This window comes from Cupressus sempervirens, chromosome 10, assembly GCF_028749045.1.
Source record: "Cupressus sempervirens isolate cs-2001-9-10 chromosome 10, ASM2874904v1, whole genome shotgun sequence".
Classification (NCBI taxonomy): domain Eukaryota; kingdom Viridiplantae; phylum Streptophyta; class Pinopsida; order Cupressales; family Cupressaceae; genus Cupressus; species Cupressus sempervirens.
Genome location: NC_143127.1, coordinates 368,603,986 through 368,625,833, shown reverse-complemented (window position 1 = coordinate 368,625,833; position 21,848 = coordinate 368,603,986).

Sequence of the window (21,848 nt, the reverse complement as noted above, 5' to 3'; positions counted from 1 at the left end):
TTAAAGGGACATGGGAGTCCTAATAGGTCATAATAATTTCTATACATTTTAATAAGTCTTAATATGTTTACTAACACATAATAGGTCTTATTAGGTGATAATGAGTCTTACATTACCAAACAACACATTAAGATCACTTATGATACATTGTTAGGTACGTTATCCATACATGTGTGTCTTAAGAGGCTAAGACCTTGGCAAGAATTTTGTATGATATGTATGTAGGAGTTTCCTATCTCTAATTTTTAATGAGATTCTTATCTCCCCTTGGGGATCAATTTTATGAGCCCTCCATTGATTACTTGATGTAGGGATTTCTCATTACTAATTTTTTGGATGGAGGAGCTGATTTATGATAGAAATGGGTTTATCAAGGAATAATGCATCTTCATTCTAGGAATGATGGTTCTCATTTTATCCCTATCTTCTAAATCATTTTGAACTATCATCATCTTCTAACCAAAAAAATTGATAGTAAAATTAGGAAAAAGATCTTACTATATATCACTAGGGGGTGAGTATTTCTTTTTATAGAATAAGACAATATTTTGTTATGTGGCCTTCCATTCTGCAAAGGCAATAAACATTTAGGCTACCCATATAAGAAAATAGGAAACAAATAGAGGAATCTCTAGTCTCCAAAAAAAAAAAATTAGGCACTTCCAATCCAAGATAAATAGAAATTAGTCCACCTTAAAATAATTATCTAGTTAGGGATTGGTGTGTTAGAGTGCTTCAATACCCTCCTAATTAGATATTACATGATGAATACTCACTTAGAATATAAAGGTTTAGGCATCCAGTGGAAAGGCAAGTTATTCACTTCTTTAGATATATTCTTAGGCATCCAAGGGTGTAGTCCAGGCTCCTACTTGCACTAATGTTCCACCTCCACCTCTTGATGGTGAGGGAGGGTTACTTAATTAGATGCTTGATTCGTTCAAGTCTCTTCTAATTTTTTTATGATGTATCATTTTGAGACCTTGATATCAATGTTTAATTAGTTTTAGGATTAGGGTTCAATTTGGTTTGTACTGTTTGATTAGGTTTACATGCTTAGGTTTCAATTAGGCGAAGAGTTAATAAATTGAATTAAGTTTTAAAGTGCTAAATTTGGTTTTAGATATAGAATTATAGTTAGAGCTTTTAGATCAAAAACCAACATTAATTCAAAAAATTTAGGTTTGAATTTTGTTTTAAAGTGTTGAATATATTATTGAGTTCTAGTTTAGGGTGATTTGGTTTAGTCTTAAGGTCAACATTTAACTGGTTCAATCTTAGGGTAACGGTTCAATTTGGTTAATGGTTGGGGAAAGGATTCAAGGTTAAATTCAAGGTTTCTACTATTAAGTTGGGATATATAATTAGGTTTATGATCATGGTTTAATTCAATTTGGTTTATAAGTATAATATTAACTAGTTAAGGGCCAGGGTTACCTTTCAATCTAGTTTGATATATTCAATTTGGTTTAGGGTTACCCAGGGGTTAGTTTATTTTAGTGTTAAATATTAAGATATAATGCTTTGATATCACTCATTTTTCGATATTTTGATTATATCACCCCTATACATTGATAACTTATATGTGATGAATCTTACAAATATTATTTGATCTCATTACATGTGTCATGGTAATTTTTTTTAGTTTATGTACATGAGATGCTCCTATATATGGTGTTTTTCTTTTCTTATAATATATAGTGTTATATATAAAAATTTACCTAAGTACCCTTCTTGATTATCTATGATGGAAATGTCGTAAATGACATATCTCTATATGATTCTTTTGATATGATATGCATGGATAATATATATAATAAAAAATTTAAATCCGTTCTATGCAATAAATGATGTAATTAGATATGTACAAATGTTTTTAGATTCACATGTACATGACATGTAGATGTAGATATGATGCTCCTCTAGGATAATTTAGTTTATCATAAATAAGGTTACAATTTTAAGGTTTGACATTTATAAAATTAGTACTCAAGGTAAGATAGGAAAGTTATTTAATTATTTATATATTACCTAGTGTAGGTTTTAGCAAATTAAGATTAAGGTTAAGATGATAGTAATGGTTATGATTAGAGTTAAATTCAATACAAATTGACATTATAGTTAATCCTAAATGACACCTAGCCAAGGGATCCAAAGAACTAATCAAAAGTTTTACTAAGCAAGCAATAACATACATACAATAATTTACATTTATAAAAAACATAAGAGATTGCATTCCTTAATCGGCACATTTACATTTCATTTTTAAATAATTATAAGTACTAAAAGTAAAATAAATAATACATCCACATGAAAGAATATTAACTACTTCAGTTCAATCCATTTAAATAATATATACATTTGTTCTGAATGCTACTTGGCAAATTAATTTCGAATGCACAATCATCCACTGTACATGTCACAAGGTATGAAAGGCTGAAAGAATATATATTTATAAAATAGTTTACATCATCCATTTTTTATCCATGAAACAAAGTACTATACAATTTAAGTAAAATCATTTTAAATACTAATTTTTTTGTTTGGATCCCTTGGCGGGTTGTTATGTGATTAAGTACTTAGCTATATATGTTTAGGGTTTTATTGTACATAACTATATGTTTAGGTCGAGATTATAGTTTAAACAATGAATTTAGGTTGAGGTTATAGTTTAAACAAGGTCAAGGTTATATGGTTCTAGGTCGAGGTTATATTTATTTGTAATTACATGTTTAAACAATGAATTTACATCTAATCTAATCATTCAACATTGTAATAAATACATAAATTAAATACATTTCAAAAAATCTATAATAATTTTTTAAATAAACATTTACGAAACTATATTTTAATTAATAGATACAAAAATTTAAACATCTACTCATTAACAATGTAAATTTATAATTTTACGTATATTAAAACTAAAAAAATAATAAATTAACATACATATAAAATTGAAAATTGAAAAAAAAAAAGTAAAATAGTACAAAACATATTAAAATACTTGGTATATCAAAAACTAGCAACAAGGGGGTGGTTGGTAGGTCTCAAAATCGAGCTCCCATATGCGTCTTTAATTGGGCTCCCATTTTTGATGTCATGAAAATGACTTCAAAAATGCCAAGAAAAGGGTTTTAATAAAGTCTTTAAAATCGGGTACCCGATTTTTAAGAAATTGAGCACCCGATTCTAAAAGCAATTGGGTGCCTAATATTTGAGCGTCTCGGGCACCTGATCCACTTTTACATATCAGGTACCCAATTTTTGAATTTTGGCTTGGGTGCCTGAAGCTTGATTTTAGAAATGGGTACCCAATTTTGTAAAAATTGGGTACCCATTTTTGAGAAGAATAATTTCGCGAATTTGACTTCCGTGGAATTGCGACCCAACTTCTTGCAGTCACCCATTATTGGAAAGAGATGTTTCAAGGGAAAGGAAGAAAATGAGAATGAGAAAGTAACTAGGGGTAGATATAATGATATGAGATCAAGCTTGAAAAGGTGCAAAATTAGGGATCAAAATAGATAGAGATGTTGATAGTTGAAGAGAGAGGCAGGTAGGGGAGACACATAAGGTAGATATCAAAGGTAATTATGTTTAATTTAAGGTAAGATGGAGGATTAGTGAGATAATTTAGATGAAGAATAATAATAGTTAGGAAATGGAATAAAAAGAGTTGTTGTTGTTGTTGTTGTTGTTGTTGTTTTTGTTGTGTGTGTGTGTGTGTGTGTGTGTGTGTGTGTGTGTGTGTGTGTGTGTGTGTGTGTGTGAGAGAGAGAGAGAGAGAGAGTGTGTGTGTGTGTGTGTGATTGAGTGAGTGAGTGGGTGGGTGAGAGAGAGAGAGAGAGATTAGCTATAAGAGATGAAAAATGAGGAGCAAGAGATATGAGAGAAGGGGGAGGGTACATAGATAAGGTAGAGATGCAAATAGAATGATTAGGGAATGGAATAGATAGAGAAGGTAATAGTGGTGTTGTGTGTGTGTGTGTGTGTGTGTGTGTGTGTGTGTGAGAGAGAGAGAGAGAGAGAGAGAGAGATTAGTTGTAAGAGATGGAAAAATGAGGAGCAAGAGAGATGAGATAAGGGGGAGGGGACATAGAAAATGTAGAGATACAAAGAGAATAATTTGGGAATGAAATAGACAGAGAAAGTGATAGTGGTGTTTCAAGGGAGAGATATATGTTAATTATAGGGATGTTACATTATAGACAAGAGGAGATGTAAGAGATATAGAGAGATTAGGTAGAGATTGATGGTAATTAGGGTAAAAATATGGTAAGAAAAGGGGAAGAAGGAAATAATGGGGAGAGGGAAAAGATGATGAAGGGACAAAAAGGGGTGTGGGAGAGAGATTCCAAAGATATTTAGGAAGATAATTAGGCATTAGAATAAACATTTTATTGATGAGAGAGAGGGAGGGAGTTATAGAAATGACTTAAAGATATTTTGTTATTATTGGGAAGAGATATTGCAAGTGAAAGGAAGAAAATGAGAAAGAGAAAGTAATAGGGGGTAGATAGAGTGATATGAGATAAATCTTGAAAGGGTGCAAAGTTAGTGATCAAATTAGGTAGAGATTTTTATAGTTAATGAGAGAGATAGATAGGGGAGACACATAAAGTAGATATCTATGGTGATTATGTGGAATTTAAGGTAAGGTGGAGGATTAGCGAGATAATATAGATGAACAAAGATAATAGTTAGGAAATGTCATAAGAATTGTTTTTTTTTTTTTTTTGGTGTATGTGTGTGTGTGTGTGTGTGTGTGTGTGTGTGTGTGTGTGTGTGTGTGTGTGTGTGTGTGTGTGTGTGTGTGTGTGTGTGTGTGAGAGAGAGAGAGAGAGAGAGAGAGAGAGTAGTGACAGTGAGAAAATATGGAATAGAGAATTTGACTAATGATAAGAAATTGTCATTTTGAATTCTTAGTAGAAAATAATTTATTTATTTAATTTACTAAATAGATGAAGAGAAGAATTCACTACTTAGAGGAATGAATTAACTTGACTAACTATGGAGATGATAAATATGATGCTCTAGTTTTTCCTTTCTCCATGCTTCTATAAGAGAAAAATAATGAAAAACAAATCAACATATGTATTTATTTTTAATTATGTAATATTTGATTTCTATAACATTACACTTTTGTGGTATTTCCACTCAGTCAACTATTTAAATATATCATGTCCACCACTTACCAAGAAAACTACCATTTAAATTTGAATTTCTTAACAAAGTAATGCCAAAATTAGTGAAGGTAGATCACCTCCATCTAGTTGAGTAACCTATTTCTGTGATTTGGAATACTAGCCCTCAAATTTGATATCCTTTACAAGTATTTTTCTACATATTTGTATTGATTCTGAATAGTTTTCTCCTCAAATATTTATGTCAAATATTTATGAAAAATCAATCAAGTATCATTATAAACTTATTTTAATCAATTTGGTATTTTCATTGCCAATAATATTTACCTATGGTTGTTTCATTTAGTTTCAAATTTAATCAATCACTTATCAACAGTATGAGATATTAAACTTGTTTCAATCAACTAAGTATTATCATGAGCAATTATATTTACTTCTTGCATATTTTTGTTCATATTGTTTTCCCATGTAGCTTGGAAGGTCAAGTTTCTTGAAAGAAACTCTATTTGGATGTTTAGAAATAATTTTAGTTTTTCATATTTTAAATAGGATAATTGTGAGTTTGTGAGGTTGCATAAAGCAAGAGTGATTTTATGTTTTTTAAAGCCAAAGAAAGAACGGAAAGAAAATTTCTTTCTTGCTTGCTAAGTAAAGTAGCTGGGCTCTATATATGTAAAGTTTTTGTAGCAAACCCTATTGTATTTTCTATAGGAGAAAGTTTGCTATTAGGCTAAATAGAAGATCCAACAGTTGTAGTTTTCTCCCCAAGCTGGAGTTTCCTAGGTATATCTATCTTATTGTCTAATTATGTTTGGCTTTTGTTATTTTGTTTCCCCTATTTAGTTTTAGTTAATTAACCCAGAGTATTAATTGTTATAAATCATATAGTACTTCAATCTGTGAATTTATTGTGAATCTGATCTGTAACTAGGTTATAAAAAAATAACAATTTTGTGGTTGTGAACCATTGAGCTTCACATTCAATCAATCAATCACAATATAGTATGAATTATATAAACTTATTTTAAATCAATTAGGTATTTTCATGGACAATAATATTTATCTACTTACAAATAATGCACGACTTTGGATTTTTGAACTCAATCACTATATTTATAAGGGTTTGTTTTAGTGGTGTTTCTATATTCTTTGGTCTTATTTTCATTTCAACAATTCGTGTAAATTATATCTTTTGAAATATAGTTTTACGCTTCTTTCTTTATATTTATTCTCTAGTAGTTTTGTAAAGCCCTAGTCTTTCAAACAATTCATTTATGCTTCTGGCAACTTTGCTAGGAGGTCTAATATAATTGTATTAATTTAATAATTGTTTAAATTAATATATATAACAAAAAATAGTATGTTTATGATTAATATTCAAATATTTTCTTTCAAAAACATAAGAAATCATAGAAACAGAAGTATCTTCTAGTACTGTGAAAAAAAAATTATACATATAATAAACTTATAGATGAAAGCATATAACAAGTCAAATGATTCAAATATTAGGAAAGAGAAAAGACTTGGGTTTAATCCAACATTTCTATCAATCATGGGAAAAATTTTAAACTACATATTAATATATGAGGTCTTTACCAATGATCATAGAGAGTTTAACCCCTCACGGCAAGTAAATGTCAAACATTTTTGCTGCTTCTCCTAACATTTCTTTAGGGAACCTATAAATCATATGGGGGCAATAGTATATCTCTTTCCATCATGATATATATATATATATATATATATATATATATACACACACACACACATTTAGAATTAATGATGGGATAGTTTATTAATACAATAAGGGAGAGTAGAAGCAACAAAGAATATTGGTAAAGATTTTAAAATATACTTTATCAAAGAGCATAGATTTTACACACATCTAATACTATTTTTTATAATAAGAGGACTAAATCAATGCACTCTTGATATAAATTTACAAAACTTGTTATAAATCTCCAGTTTTTCACATGCTCTTAGATTTAGGTGAAAGAGTAAACCTTCATATATCATTGAGGAAGAAACAATGAAATGCATTTTTTACATGAATTACCTAATCAAATATTTGTAAACATTCTACTAAGAATTGTTTAGAAACTAAGAATAGGGGTTAACTAACTCAACACAACCAAGCTACTCAATAAAATAGTGATCGAGTCACTTGGTCAAAATAGGAACCACTTGGCAAAAACAAACATAGACAATTCCAAGAAAATGTTAACCCTTGGCAATCTAATGTGTTAACCCTTGACAAAGCACAATCAAGTCCCTTGGTCAAAGAAAAAAACCACAAACTACCAACTAGATATTAATCGCCAATTAGATGTGTTAACCCACCACAAAGATTATGACAATTTTCAAACCAAGAACAAAAATAGATATTTTTGCTCTATTTTACCAAACATCCAAACACACAATGGAATAAAGAAAAAAGAAGACAAAAAAAACACAATTTCTTTCAAAATTAATGTTGAGCACAAGAAAAGGGAGTGGAGGGAGCGATGGTTTTCAAAATTTGAATTCTTGAATGGGTGTGATACCTCTGGACTATCAGGATCGGGCCCTTGGACTGGAACATAGGTTGCAGATAGGGGATGGTCAGGCAGTTCCTAATACTAGGGACCAATCAAAGATCATGGATGGGGACCCAGATGTCCCCCCCAAGGAAGTGTTCAAGATTCATCCAGATCCGAAAGTGGATCAGCAAGGCCCCTCAAAATTCCTCCCTTTTCAGGATCAAACCCTTAGGTAAGTCTTCTTTCCCGCCTGTCAAAGCTCTTTCTATTTCAAAGGAAGGCTCCTATGCCATTGTCATCCCTGATGAAATTGTGGGTCATAGCATTCAATCCATGGCTTCAACTCTAATCGGTAAGTTTATGGGGCCTAGACCAAACATAGATGATGTCAGATCTTTTATCAAGAAGAAATGGGCTCTCAAAGGCCAAGTTTCGACCACAGCAATGGAAAAGGGATTTTTGTCATTCAATTTTTCATGCTTGGAAGATCTTTCCAGCATTCTATGTGAAGAATAGTGGGCTATAGGACATTCCACTCTGGTGCTCCAAAAGTGGTCTTCTAATCTGAACTTAAACGACTCCTTTTTTGTTCAAGCCCCTATCTAGGTTAGATTACCCGAGCTAACTTTAGAATTTTGGAACGAGGATGTTTTTGTGGGGCTTGCAAGTACCTTTTGTGAACTCCTCTCAACGGACCCTATTATAGGATCCAAGCACTACCTCAACTTCGCTCACATCTGCATTGGCACTAGTGATGGCACAAATATGCCAAAGACTGTGGCCTTTCATTTGAAGCTCAGAAACTGATCTACAAAACTATTCCTTTTGCCTATTTTCTCTGCCTACAGGCTGGTCAAAAGGCTCATCAATTTCCTAGGGAAAAAAGCTGAAGACCAAGGCTCCTGATACCTCAGAGAAAGCTAAGAAGACATCCTCCCCCTCTCACCCTTCATCCAAAGGGAAGAAGAAACTGATCTGGAGGCGCAAACTAGCCAAGTCTCTAAATTTGAGGGAGAGAAAGGTAGATAAGCAGAGTGCCCCTAGGAAGAATGTAACCAAGAAGGGTGATCTTTCTTTAGAGTTAGTGGTTGTTGGTTCCCCAATGGAAGCCCCAGATGTAGAGGAAGTAGTTGTGCTAGAAGGGCTTGAGCAGATCACCTCGTGGCAGGTCTCACCCCCTAATATAGAGAGTGAAGCTCAGAGGAAGGAGTCCTACCCCCAGAGGCCTTCCCCTAGGCCCAAGGATTCCTCACTTCACCCTTCAGGCTCAGTCCTAGGCCAAGGGAGGGCTCATTCTAGTCCCATGGGTTTTGAGGCCAAGCTCCTACAACTCATTCGCAATTCCTCTCCTGACCAGGTCTCTCATTGGAAAGAATGGATTGACAATTGCTCTCTTGACAGCCTAAACAACTGGTGCATGACGAAAAAGAAAAAGAAGACCCAACTTTGAGATCACCCCCCTTTGTCCTCAACAACTACTTGAAGAAAGGTTAAGGTGGATGTTGGTTTTTCTTCCAAGCAACCAGGCAAGAAGAAAACCAACCAACTCTTGCAAGAAGAAACCAAAAGGAACCTAGCAGATAGGAGCCAGAGAACCATCAAGGAATTCTCAAGAAGTAAGAAATGAAGGTCATTTCTTGCAATATAAGGGGCCTTAATGCGGCCCATAAATAGGAATTAGTAATAAATATTATTAGAGATCAAAGGCCCAATTTTTTGTTGATCCAGGAGACCAAGATGAAAAGGGAATTGGTTAATAATTTATCTTTCAGTAAACTCATGAATAGTGTAGCCATTGATTCGGATGGAGCCTTTGGAGGGGTGCTGATTCTTTACAACAATAGGAAGCACCAATTATCCTCAATTTTCAATTCTAATAATGCTCTCCTCTACAAATTCTCCCTTCACCATAGTGGAGATTCTTGGTTCATCATAAACATGTATGTACCTAACTCTAAAAGGGAAAGGAAAGCCTTTTGGGATAGATCCATTGTAGTTATCAACAACATCAACACCAAAAAAGGTATCATCATGGGGGATTTCAACTCCCCTCTCACTGATGATGACAAATGTGGTGGGCTAGCCCTAGATCAAGAAAGTAAGCTTGACCTTGCCAACTTCATCAACAATCTTTATTTTTTGGACGTGGATCTCCTGGGGGTAGTTTTACTTGGTCTAACAAAAGAGTTAGAGGGTAATGTATGCAAGTTCATCCTGAAAAAGCCCTCATCTATGCTGGGTGGCTTTAGACTCACTCCTATAGACTATCCCTCCTCCCTAGAGTTGGCTCAAATCATTCCCCTATTTCACTTTCTATCATTTCCCTTATTGTCAAAAGGACTTTTCCTTTTTTATTTTAGAAAATATGGGTAACCCACCCAGCTTTGGAACCTAAGATTTCTTCATGGTGGAGTATTGAGATTGAAGGCACTACCATGTACAGGGTTGCCCAAAAATTGAAAAATTTTAAAAGAAACATTAAAATTTTGAATAAAACCAACTTCAGCCATATTTTCCAAGATAAAGATGAGAAGTATCCTCAGCTTAGCAATATCCAGGAAGAAATTCAGCATATCAATTATAATGATCAGAATAGGCTAGAAGAGAGGGCCATCCTCTTAGATCTCCATAACATCATTTCAAAGGAAGAACACTATTGGAAACAAAGATCTAGAGTTAATTGGTTAAAAGAAGGTGACCAAAACTCAAGTTTCTTCCATCTGACTACCCTAAAACATCAAGCAAACAATAGGATCTCTTCCATTAAGAAAGGCTTGGCTCATTTAATCAAGGACGATGAGATTGCTGATGAAGCTATTTAGTTCTGCTCCTCTGTCCTTTCCAAGGATCCTTCTCTCTCAGATCTCCACCAAGCTGAAATTTTGTCTATTATTCCTTCCTTGTTGCAAGCGCACCACAATTTGATGCTAAAAGCTATCCCCTCCCTGGAGGAAATTTTTTGGGCTCTAAATTCCCTCTAGGGATACAAAGCCCCTGGCCATGATGGTTTCTTGACTTTCTTTTTCCAAGTTTTTTGCGAAGTGGTGAAAAAGGATGTTATTAAGGTAGTGCAAGAATTCTTTGGTGCTAGAAATCTTCTAAAAGAACTTAATGCCACCTTCTTGGTTCTCATCCCTAAGAGTTTGGGTGTTGACTTGATGGATAAGTTCAAGCCCATTAGCCTTTGCAACTCTTTGTGCAAACTCATTTCTAAGGTTCTTACCTCAAGACTCCTCAGCATCCTCCCTTTCATTATTTCCCCTCAGCAAACTAGCTTTGTTCCTGGGAGATATATTCTTGACTCCATTATCATGGTCCATGAGGTCATCCACTCTCTTGAGCCTAGTAAGAAGGAAGGTTTCTTACTCAAACTGGATATGTCTAAAGCCTAAGACAAGGTGGACTGGAATTTCCTTCTGGTGGTTCTACAAGCTTTTGGTTTTGATGCCCAGGTTTGCAAGCTCACCTCTCAACTTGTTACTTCTCCTTCTTTATCTATTTTGGTTAATAGTTTGCCCTCTCTTTTCTTCTTTCCTTTGAGAGGAATAGACAAGGTGACCCCATTTTCCTTATTCTTTTCATCATTATAGCTAAATTTTTGGGAAGACTCATCTAGAGGAAATTTCAAGATAGGAGTTTGCTTGGTCTTAAGCCCTCTTCAAGTCCCTCTATTTTCACTCACTATAAATTTGTGGATGATACCATTTTGGGGGGTGAAGCCATTGTCAGTGAGGCTAGATTTTTCAAGGGCCTCCTAAACACCTACACCAGGGGCTCAGGCCAAGTGATCAATTGGGAAAAGAGCTCAGTCTTCTTCATCAACACCCCCTTGGAGAGATAGAGAAAGATTTCCTACATCTTGGCAAGTAGTATTGGGTCTCTTCCTACCAACTATCTTGGCCTGCCCTTGGGCACAATACCCCTAGATTCTTTCTGGAACAACATCCTAGATAGATTCAACAAGAAACTTGTAGGCTGGAAAGGTGCCTCCCTAAGCCAGGCTGGCAAGTGCACTTTGGTTAAATTCATCTTTCAGAACCTCCCAACTTATGCCTTCAGCCTTTTTGGCATCCCAATCAAGCATGCTGATAGGATGGAGAAGATTCAAAGGGACTTTCTCTAGTCAGGGTCCGATGACCATAAGAGATACCACCTCGTCACCTGGGATCTTGTTTGTCTCCCCAAATGTTATGGTGGTCTTGGAATCAAAAAAATTAGACATCTCAACAACGCTCTCCTAGCTAAGTAGATATGGTGCAATTTTCAAAGTTTAGGTGTCTAGAGGGAAATCTTGACTGAGAAATAATTGAGAAGGCAGTCCCTCAACTCCCTGTTTGATGGGTCAGAGATTCCCCAAGAGTCTTACATTTGGAATGGGTTCTTGAAGGAAAAGCCCCTAGTCAAATCTAAGGCCAAGTGGAGAGTTGGTAACGGGGACAATATCCTTTTCTGGCATGAAAACTGGATGTTTTAGGGACCTCTAATCAATCACCCTTGCTTTGGTAGATGGGCTGAACAAATTATAGAAAGATATGGTCTATATGTCAGAGATTACAGATCCAGAAATGATTGGCATGACCTATCCGAGCTATGTCTGGACCTCAACTCTGTAATGATTTTTCTAAAAGCCACCTTTCTTAACAATAGCAAGGATACTCTCATTTGGGGGGATTCTTCGAGTGGGTAGTTCTTTGTTGCCTAATGATATTTCTCCATATTTGATGGGATGGAGAAGCCAATTTGGGCTAAAGCCTGGATTTCTGGTCTCACTCCTAAAATCAACATTTTCTTCTGGCTTCTCTTGCAAGACAATATCCTTATCCTGGACAATTTAGCCAAGAGAGGCCAAATTATCCCCAATAGATGCAACATCTGCAAACATGATCTAGAAACAATTAATCATTTGTTCATTCACTACCCTTTCTCTTCCAAGGTGTGGAACCTCCTAACTAGGGACCTAGGTTTTAGTTGGTGCACCCCGGTTAGTTTCCATGACTTCTTCAACCAATGGAGAAGCCACAACTCTAGCATGAATTCACATTTATTTAGCTTATGGATTCTCCCACACTTCTACTGGGGAATCTAGAAAGAGCGCAACAATAGAATATTTAGAGAAAGGGAATCTCCAGAGTTCATAATTGTTGAGAAAACTAAAGGTCTCACCTTGGAGAACTATGCTATATCCAAGGGGGGAAACATCAAGGAAGGAGGGAACTGTAAAGCCAAAAAGGAAGACAGGGACAAGAGGAGACAGGATGCCAGATGGTCCTTTCCCCCTGAAGATTGGCATAAAGCCAACTTTGATGGGGCAGCTAAAGGGAATCTCAGTCCCACCGAAAGTGGAGGCATTATTAGAAATAGTTTGGGTAGAGGAATTGTTGCTATATCCTTCCCTCTTTATCACCAAACTAATCACTTTTCTGAAGCTAGTGCGGCCAACCATATTATTAAACTGGCTTTGGCTTTCAAAATTGAGCATCTCTAGCTTGAGTGTGATTCCTTAAACATCATCAACTGTATCAAAGGTCTCACCACGCAATCCTATACTTTTTCCAACATCATTGAGGATATCAAATCTAACCTAGGAAAGTTCAAAAATATTTACATAAGCCATATTTTCAAGGAGGCCAACCCAGTTGCTGACTGGTTTTCCAATTATGCAATCACTAGAAATTCAGTGATGACATGGAGGAATGGTGACAAATTTTTGGTTTCAGTGATTGAATTAATCCAACTAGACCAAATCTAGGGCATGAATATTATCCCTTTTTAATTATGATAGGATTTTCCAAATTGCACATCAGAAGAAGAGTAATAAGAAGTAAAGCATAGCCCTTTTCAAGATATAATTACGCATACAGAAGACACACTTTGAAGGCAGGCTCAAACAGAACCACTAAAAACCATAAAAATGTTTTCATTTTTTGCATCCCAACCAATTCTATGCTCTGGAATACTGCTAGTGGTATCAAATTTGCTGAGCCAAAGACTACCATGGTGGGTTAAAGGATCAGAAGAGAGCCTTTGGGGGAGTCGAAGAGTTGGAAGGAGAAGAAGAAGGTCTTGCATAAGCTCAAAAAAGGAGGAATAACCAGGTTCATGAAGAAGCTGCATGGCTTCGATCCTGGGGTTATGAAGGTCATGGTGGACTCTTGGAGCAATGGGAGAATCAAAATTGATGGTGTAACCCACCAAATCACTGAGGGCTTAACCATAGAGGTGACAGAAATCCTGCTGGAAGGCATAAAATTTTATAGGGACAAAAAGATGTCGGCCAATGTTGTTAATGATTTTGTCAAGAATGACAAGGAGAGAGACAAGCTCATCAAGATTTACACCTACTATGATATTGAATCTATCAATAAATTATGGAGGTATGTCCTTAGAATCCTCATTGAGTACATTACTCTTGATCCCAAGTTTGACAGGATAAGAACATACCATTTTGTTTTGCTGAACCACTTTAGGCATGGTGTTAAAATTTATTTTCCCTTCTATCTTTATACTTCCATGTCTAAGGGTATTGAGGGTTTCAATAAAAAACCTATTACTAATCCCACCCTCCATGAAGGCCTTCTTCTCCTAGTTTATGAGTTTTTGAAAGCTCATACCAGAGGAAAATCCCTTGGTGACCCAGGTAGTGAATTGGAGGATATTGCCAATTCAAACTTGGAGGATGTTCAAGTCATTAAAATAGAGGATTCCAAAGCCACCTCTATTTTTCACAACCCCAGTATACCTAGTAGAAAGAGTCCTAGGAGCTGCCCCCCCCCTTCCCCCAAGCTTGAGCCTTGGGAGGAGAAAATTGATAGTGGGGAAGAGGAGGAGACAAAAACTGATTCAGAGGAAGAGGACAAGGAGTTGGGGAAGGACAATGTGAGTGAGGAGGAGAAGGGGAGGCATAGCGACAAGGATGAGACTTCCCCTATTTCCCCTATGTGTAACCCTAGGAAAAGAAAGGCCGACCAGGCCTTGATTCAGGAAGAAGCCCAAATTTCCAAAATCCATGGCCCTGACTCTCCCATATCCCCTCCTAAGGAGATGAATGAAATTTTGGTGGAAAGAAGTGGGGAGGTGGAAAATAAGAATAGGAGGAGGGCTTGGAGAAATTTCAACATGGATAGAGCTAGGCTAGGTATTGTCACAGAACCAGTGAACATTCGGTAATTGGAGGACCTTAACGATAGAACTCACTATGACGAGTTAATTGACCCTACCATTTTGGTCATCTCTGACAACACACAAGAAACTGGCTTCAATTTCATAAATAATGTATGATGAGTTAATTGACCCTACCATTTTGGTCATCTCTAACAACACACGAGAAATTGGCTTCAATTTCCTAAATAATACAAAGAATAGCTTGGTAGAGAATTTTTTCTCTATCAAATGGTTATTTCAAGAAATTAAGGCCCTTAAGGAAAAGAACAACCATAACACCAGTTAGAATACCCACAGGGTTCAGGAGACCACAACCCAAGTTGGTAACTAGAACATCCATGGTGGCTAGGAGACCAGGGATAGACATCAGGATAGACTCTCCTTGGTTGAATAGAAAGTCCAAAAGTTTGAATCCATCCACTAGGTGCTAACTAAACAAATTGTGGACACCCTACACACTCTAAATGAGAATATTGTCAACTTGGGTGACTCTCTGATGAGAGCCAGCTTAGGTAGGGATACTGCACAGAAGAACAAGAAGGATTTTGGGCAGGTGGAGTTGGCTTAGTCTAAAGCAAGGGACTAGGTGAATAGGGCAGACCAAGTGGAGACACAGAATAGGAACTAGGAAGGAGCAAATAGTCAAAAGGACAACGAAGCCATAGAAACTCTGCAGGACTTGGAGAAGGTCAACGAATAGTTTTCTTCACTTTTGGTTTTGTTCTTGTTTTGGTTTCTGGCGTTTGACTCCTGGCCTCGAGCCTTATGTTGGTTTTTGGTATTTAGTAGCAGTCTCATGTTGGCTGGACTCTTTATTTTCCATTCTATTATGCTGTAAACTTTTGGGTTTCTAGATCCCTATAAAACCTATTTTACTTAATAAAAAACACAAGAGTTGGAGATATGAAAGTTTTTTTCTTTCTTTCTATTAAAATGAAATGAACTATTATAAATTTGGAAAGAAACAAAACTAAAAACCTAGAAAACTAATATAGCTACCACTATTGTTCATAAAATAAACTTGTAGCAATATGTGATTGCATACAATAAACCTAGAGAAATCACTTCTCAGACAAGACTAACTAAACTTTGTTGTTACAAACTCTAATAAAGTTTTCATGTTGTTTCTACACAAGCACCCCTAAAAAATCTTCCTTCTACTCTATTGAATAAATTAACATTCCCCCCTTTTGTCTATTTGCAATCCACACATAAAATTTCCCACTCATTTTTTAATTTCAAACTTACCTACCTACAACAAATGCAGTGACTGGTGGGGCTATAACATCAGAGTAAATCTAGGGGATTTCAAACCTTTGATAAGTAGGTGGCAGCAGGCTTAAGGGACAATAAAAAACTTATAGAAAAAATTCAACACTCCCCCTTTGTTTCAAGTCAATAAACAAGGATCATTGCTGATCAAAATCAACTACACCCAGACTTCTTCTTAGGCACACAAAACTTGTTATGCCCAATGGCTTAGTGAAAATATTCACTACCTACTACTTGGACTTACAATACTCTATTTTAATTCCACCATGCTCAACCATCTCTTTAATAAAATGATACTTAATTTCTATGTGCTTTCTTCTTCCATGAAACACTAGATTCTTTGACAAAGCTATTGATGAAATCTTGTCACATTAAATTGTGGTTCCATCATCTTGTTCTTTCTTTAAATTCACAAAGATTCTTCTCAACCAAATAGCTTAGCATGCATCTATATTTTTTGTTATTTATTCAACCTCTATTGTAGATTGAGAAACTATTGGTTGCTTATTAGATGCCCATGAAATTGCACTTGATCCCATATGAAATACATAACAAAAAGTTCTCTTCCTATCATCCAAAATTCCAACCCAATCACTATTTGTGTAACTAACCAGCCCAAATTCATTTTTAGCAGTAAATAAAATACCAAATCCTTTGGTACCAATCACATACCTTAGTATCATCTTTCCTACTTGTCAATGGAAGTCTTTCAAAGTTTCCATAAATCTAGAAATCAGACTTATTGCATGTATTATATCATGTTGAGCTGCTATCAAATACATCAAGCTCCTTCCAACAAAAATTTTATACATTGTTGGATTCACATTGTTGTTGCAATCTTCCTTGCTCAACTTCAAACCTATGGTTGTTGGTGTTGGGGCTACCTTACTGTTATGCATTTTAAATCCCTCCAAGATCTTATTTATATATTTTTCTTGAGAAATAAAGATGTCATCATACATTTGGTATACTTCTATGCCTACAAAATACTTAAAGAGACCCAAATCTTCATTTCATACTCACTTTTCATGGCCTCTTTGAAATTAGCAATGAGGAAATTATCATTACCTATAAAAATTAAATCATCTACATACAAGACAACAATTAAAACTTTATCATTAGCTTCCTTTATGTAAAGAGTGGGCTCACAATCATTTTTTCTTAATTCATTAGTCATCAAATATGAGTTAATCCTATTGTACCATGTTTGTGGAGCTTGTTTCAACCCATAAAGAGCTCTTTTTAGCCAATAAACTTTGTGTTCTTCACCCAAAACTTCATAACTAGGTGGTTGCTCCACATGCAACTCTTCTTTTAATAATCCATTCAAGAAGGAAAACTTCACATCCATTTGAAATACCTTCCATTTGTGTTGGGATAAAATTTCTCTAACAACATGCATAGTTTCCGTTCTTGCAATAGGGGCATATGTCTCATCATAGTCTCTACCATACTACTATTTGTATCCTTTGACCACCAATTGTTCCTTATGCCTACCTATTTTTCCTTTGATATTACTCTTGGTCTTATAGACCAATTGACTCTAATAACTTTCTTCTTGGGAGGTAAATCAGTTAGTTCCCATGTATCATTTCTTTCTATTGCATCTATTTCCTCATCCATGACCTTACACCATTTTTCTTCTTTCATAGCTTCTTCAAATTAAATTGGATCACTATGGGGAAATAATGCAAATTTATAATCTCATCAAAATCTTCTTCATGCCTTTCATCTTCATATATCTCTTTTAAAATTTTAGTTTTTCTTATCGATAGGGAGATGAAAGTGGGACATTAATTTTCATTATTACTATTGTTGTTATGTATATGTTGTATGCCAGTCCAGAGCTTTCTGGAGCTATGTCTATTTGTTTCTCCTTCAACATGATGATTACCAACCTCATCTTTTTCATCAATAATAGGCACTTCACTTGAAGTGCTTATAGATTTATCCACCAAACCATCCCATGAATCATTTCTATTGAACTCCACACCTCTTGAATTGATGATCTTCTTGGTGACTAAGTTATACAATATATATGAATTTGATTCTAAACTATAGTCAGTGAGATGCACTTTACACCCTTGTCGTAAAATTTTTTCCTTTGCTCCTTTGACACGTGCATATGCTATACATCCAAACACTCTCAAATGCTCAACTATAAATCTATGTTTTTAACCATGCCTCAAGAGGAATATTTTCATGAACTACCTTTGTTGGACACTTATTTATCAAATATACAGTTGTTGCTACAACATCTCCCCAATATTTAGTTGGGAGTCCCTTTTCTTTCATCATGCTCCTTTCCATCTCAATAATGATTCTATTCTTCCTCTTAGTGACTCCATTTTGTTGTAGAGTATAGCTAGTTGTAAGCTCCTTCTTGATGCCAATTTTCCTCCAAAAATTACAAAATAATTGGAGGTATACTCCCCTCATCCATCTGATCTTAAGACCTTGACATAATGTTTACATTATTTTTCATCCTAGGATTTAAACTATAAAAGGTTTTCAAATTCATTAGATTTACTTTTCAAAAAATATACCAATATCTTATGGCTGAAATCATCTATAAATGGCATAAATAAGTACTCCTCCCAATAAAAGTAGTTTTTATAGGGCGAACTAAATCAGTACGCACCAACTCTAATGGTGTAGTGATGTGGAGCCTAATCAAACTTAAAAGTTTATTTGACACAGTTTCCCCCAACTTATTTCTATGGAATTTGGAGATGGGTTCAAGGGTCAGCACCCTTGCAAGATCTTGGGGCAATGCCTGCCAAAAATGACCTTATATTGTAAGAGGTGTAGCCTATTATTTTTCTATTAGATGACTTATTCTAGCCCTAATTTGTAAGCAATAAAAAGCTTATATAAAAAGGCTTAGGATTAAGGATTTCATAATGTAATGGTGATATTGTAGATTCTTGTTGTGGTATTGAGTTGTAAGGGATTATGGATTGTAACTATTGGATAGTAATAATATTGGACTTTTTGTTGGTGGACATAGCTTAGGGATTGGTTGAACCAAGTTAAATCTTGGTGTCTTGTGTTCTCTTCTATACAATCTATTATTTTATGATATTGGTTATATTTGCATGTAACTATTATTTCTATTTGTGGTTAATCCTAACAAATGGTACCCTTTCCCTTCTAAAATTACAAGAATTGAAAGGAAGCCTATGTTTCTTACTCAAAATACAAGCCTTACACTTGCTATATGACTTTACAATCATTGGAAAACCATCTACCATTCTTTTCTTGGACAATAAATTCAAACTAGCATAAGCAAGATGTTCATACCTGAGATTCCATAGCTTACAAATGTCTTCAATTACACTCTTTAGAGCTGATTTTTGTTGTACTATTATATATGCACTCTTAGGAGGTGAAACAATGATTTGAGAAGAAAAGCATGTCTATATCCTCAAAGGAAACAATTGGTTCTTTCTTATTTGGATTGCTGCAACTATTTTTGTACTCTCATCTTTCTCATGAATGACACATATGTCATTTTCCATTAACACTTTGTAAATATTTTGAATGAGTTGTACAACACTCATCAAATGGTGCTTCATACCTAAGGAAAAATAAATAGTTTGAATCTCTTTATTCTCACTTTGTTGTTGAAAAGAGATTTTTTGAAGTATGAAACCTATCATGGAATAATCATTAATTTATCACTGATTTGAAACTTGCTACTTGCTAGTAAGACAACTACTTTTTGGTCTGAATACTATTATTGATGAAGAGGATTTGAAAAGATAAGATAACAAGAGCACCTAGAGAAAGGTTGAGTTATATGGTATATAAAAGGAGAACTAAGACCAAGTAAGACATGGATGATATGATGTATTTTTGATCTACTTAATGCTAAAGTGAATGGTTACTTGAGATAAGAAAAGAAGAAGTATTTTCATAAAAAGTTTCTACTAAGCCTTGTCAAGAAAATAGTGTAAGCCAAACAAATATTAGTACAAGCCAAGTAGATAAGTTCTAGTTGGTGACAAGTGAAAGTTAGTTTGTTTCGAGCATCTAGTAAAATGACAGTAGTGGCTGAGTAAGGAAGACTTAGTGGATGTTGAGCAACCCAGTGTTGGTTGAGCATTAGAAGACTATTATTGCTGAGTGAATAGTGTAGATGCTAAGTGACATTAAAATGTGTTAAATGAAAGATTTGATGAATCTGGGCTAACAAATTTGAGTTCTTCAATTATGTGAAGCATTTGGAAGATAAACTTGATGAGCTAGAAGCACAAAATTCAAGTAAACCATTTTGAGGAGAATTCAAAGAGGATTGGAGCGAAAGTTTCTAGATGTGAATAAAATGGAAAAATGGGTAGATTCATTGAATCCTACCTAATCCTAAAATGGATGATCGGGCCAAAAGAAAAGATTGTCATGTGCGAGAACCTAAGGAAGACAAGAAGTCTATTGCTTCTTAAGGTTGCTAAAGGGATGAATCTACAATTGGCATGTTGAGCAAGAAGGCTTAAGAAGTTGAATTCTTAAAGGGTGATCAAGTTGTCAGAGATGAAGATGATCAATTCCAAGTATAATGGAGGACTGAAACATAGATCTATTATCTACAAGTGAGTTGTATTTATTTATCAAGTCAAGTCTTGTTGTTACTTTCTAACCATTGTATCAGTTTGGATAAATCCTTTGGATTAAGGTTGACCTAACAGTCATTTGTAAATCTTTAACTAGGTGACATTCTAATGGAATGGTCTAAAGTCCTCTAACAAGGCTTACTCCAAATAGGGTGATTAAAATCCTTTAACCATGTCACATTTAATAGTTTGTATTGTAACCTTTAATAGAGTTTGCCTTTCAAGGGGCATCACTTTAGAAGAGTGAAAATTGGTAGCATGTTACTAGCAATTTTTCCCAAATTGGGTTTCCACATAAAATACTTATCTCAAAATGTTTGAATGAGTTTGTGGTGTTTTATGTTTACATTATTACAAAGTTATTTTGGCCTAGGACAACAATATGCAAATGTTTAAGGTATTAGATCATTGGATGATCTAATAGATGCATGCATGATATGGGTATATGGATATGAATCTGTTAATTGTTGAAAAAAATTATTTGTACATTTCGACCTTGGATAACTAATTCACCCCCCCTCCCACCCTCCCGTCAACCCCTAGTTAGTCTAAACATTCCAACAATTGGTATTAGAGTTAATTACTTTTGAGTGGATAGGTTGAAGGTACTAAAAGCTAAATTTCAAGATGTATAGAAAGGAGGTACCCAAGCTCAATAGACACAACTTTCTTGAATGGAAAATCTTGATGAAGCACAATCTACCATTACCACTAAACATGTTGATCCTACTGGAGCCCCTATTGCTGATGATATGAAAAAGAAGAAAGAACTCAATTAGGCAATGTTAGAGATTGCATCTGCCCTAAGCTAATTAGAGTTTGATGACATCAAAGGATGTAGGTCTACTAAAAAAATGTGGGATGCTATATAAACAATCTATGGAGGAGACAAAAATGTTTTAAGTGCCAAAGCTGAAAATTTAAGAGGTAGTTTGATTAAATGAGAATGCAAGAAGGTGAGATCATAGTCTAGCATTGTAAAAGAGTCAAGGATATTGTCAATGCAATTAGAGGTGCAAATAGAATCATTGATGATGAGACTATGATAATAAAAGTATTAAGAACCCCACTACCTATCTGTGTTATTAGAGTCTCTACAATTCAAGAATTGAGGTGTGCTCCTGGTAGCAATCTCACTC